General features: G+C 39.5%; 1 pseudogene; it reads right to left on the minus strand.

Moving 5' to 3' along the window:
- Positions 1-2,348, minus strand: part of LOC102493882 (40S ribosomal protein S2 pseudogene) — a 3,632-nt pseudogene extending 1,284 nt beyond the window's left edge.
- Between the last annotated feature and the right edge of the window lie 337 nt (positions 2,349-2,685).

The following is a 2,685-nucleotide window of genomic DNA, read 5'->3' on the forward strand; positions in this document are numbered from 1 at the left end:
GGTCAAATGAAAATAAATGAATGAATAAATAAAATTAAATAAATAATTCTTTTTTAAAAAAATGGAATATCTACCAATAATGACCAAATTCTGATACCATTGGTTTCTCTGTCTCAGAAGATTCCAGCTCCTGGCCCAGGCTAGGAATCAGAGCTGCCTCCCATGGTGGTGCTGTGTTAGTAACTCGCTCCAGAAAACAACCAAGCAAATGAGGGAATTTTGTGATTCTGCGTAAGGATCAGCTGTGATATGAAGGGACATGTGACATGTCCCTTTGGCTTCACTGGTCATCATCATTCCTCAGCCTTTTAGTACAAGTCGACACAGGACATTTGTTATTTATCTTTGTGAAGAGTATGAAAGGCCTAGAAGGGGCTGGTGAGAGCCTAAACTCTATGGCTAGACAGAATCCAGTAAGACCTCTTCTTACACTTCATTCCTGACTGCCTACAGTCTCAACTTCAAGGGTCCCACAGATCTGTTAACTCTCAGGATCATGTGGTTTTTAAGGAATAAAGACAGGGAGAGGTTTTAGAAAAATACACTATCTGAAAGGGACAAGAGACTCTCACTATTCATTCTTTGCCCAACTGTCCTGGGCTAATCTCTAAGTTCTACTGTGACCATCCCCTCCTGACCATTAGTGTTTATTCACCCAAATTCTAGCCCCTAGCCTCTCTTTCTGAAACAGTTCCAGTGGCTGGGCCCTCTCCTAACTGATGGGGGTAAAGGGACCCCTCCCTAGGATGACAAACTCATCTTTTTATTTCTCTAAAACTCCTGTGCTGAGTGGCAGCCATCAGTTCACCCAAGAGGAAGCAGCAGTTCTGCTTCCCCGCGAGACATGCACAGACAGATAAGGTGCTTAGCCTGGCCAGACTTTGAACCAGTAAAGAGGAGTGAAAGTGTAAATTCTCTCCCCCCCAAAATAGTGCGCCTTTGCATGTATGCTACAGTGATGTCCCCAATAGGCGATTTTCCTCACTCTCACCTTTTTAACTCAATGACCACTTCATTCAAATGTCTCTACAAACTGCTATTCTGCTATTCTTTATTTGTTTATACATGATTCTCAATGGCTACTTCCGAGTAAAATGTCAGCATTTGTGTCTACATGATCTTTGAGCTTAATTTCCTACATGTAACAAACTCAATCTTTGCTTCCTAGTTAAATTTTTGGAGTAGACTCTTGGTAGTCCAGCTTTAGATAGTTAACCACCCGTGGCTTATTATCCATGCCCCAAAGGCCAGGATCCTATAGTAATTAGAGCTGTTCATCAGAAAAATCTTGAAACAAATTCCCTAGAAAGGGGTCATGAAATGGAAAGAAATTATTAAAATCTAGGACTTGTAAGATTTTTTTTTTAATTTCTTAAGGACCTAAGAGGGAAAAAATGTCTATTAACAGTAAAGCCTAGAATAGTCTTTGATGGTACTGCAAAGTTAAATACCAGAAGATAAAGGACTATCAAGTTTTGAGTGGAGTAAGGTTGTGATCCAAGATTTTTATTATCAAACCAATTGTTCTTTATGTTCTATGCATCCAAGAGACATTCTTAGATTTGCTTGTGACTAAAAAAATATCAACTATGGGACCAGCAGATACCATAATAATTGCATCGCTGGACTCCCACGTAGTCAATCGCAGTTTGAGTCCCTGACCCAGTGACTTAAAACTCATGCTGGGCACATGTGCATGCATGCCCAAAATCCTGAGAAGAGAATGGAGTAGAAGGGATTGTGATGTGGCCATTACCCTTGGTGGTAATTTCTCACTTTCTGTCTTTTTGTCTCTTTCCGTCTCTCTGGTGAGTACACACACCCTATAGCAAAAAATCTGTCTCATAGATATTTATATATATATATATATATATAAATATTTCTCTCCTATATATATATAATCCACAAGACATAACCTAGCTAACAAGTGGAGTAAAGAACCCTACCAACAGAGTCTTTGCTATTGCCTCAACATCACAGCATGTGGAAAAGGATAACCATGGAGTTCTGTTGGTTTGGTAGAAGCACAGTTCACTGAATCTCTGAATAAAGATTACCACCCACCTCCAAGAAATCACTACAGCTGGGACAAAATGCTTTACTCACAGCTGCTATTGAGTAATGACATTGCCCCAGTTATTACAGGGCAGCATAGACTGAGGTCAACTTCACCCAGCAGCTTGGGCCAACCTGACACCAAGACTGGACCAGAAGACAGGACAGCTCACTCTGTCACCAGAATCTGGTATGCATATCATTGTTAAAAGCAATGAGTTAAGGTCCTGAATTAAATCAAACTGCTATTACCTGTTCTGGGAACTTGGAATCCAACCTGAGACTGAGCACATTATCTTGCACCCAAAGCTAAAAACGAATGCTTCATAGTTGCAGTAGACATTAGTCACAATCAATAGCTCAGGAATAGCTAAGTCACAGGCTACATATATATTTTACTCTAAGATTGCTGCATATTTCCAGTAACAACCCATATTTGTTCATTGAGGAAGAGCATACCACATAGAAACAGTTGCTAAGAAAACTTTCTCAGTGTCATTGACGAGAAAATAAAATGTCCAAGTTTACTACATGAAAAAGATGTCATTGTAGTTAAAACATGAATAAACTTTAAAAAATTAATAATAAGCAAAACGTTAACAGGCTAAAGTCTGAAGCAAGGATGGCAAT

This window comes from Tupaia chinensis, unplaced genomic scaffold (genome assembly GCF_000334495.1).
Source record: "Tupaia chinensis unplaced genomic scaffold, TupChi_1.0 Scaffold000647_1, whole genome shotgun sequence".
Classification (NCBI taxonomy): domain Eukaryota; kingdom Metazoa; phylum Chordata; class Mammalia; order Scandentia; family Tupaiidae; genus Tupaia; species Tupaia belangeri.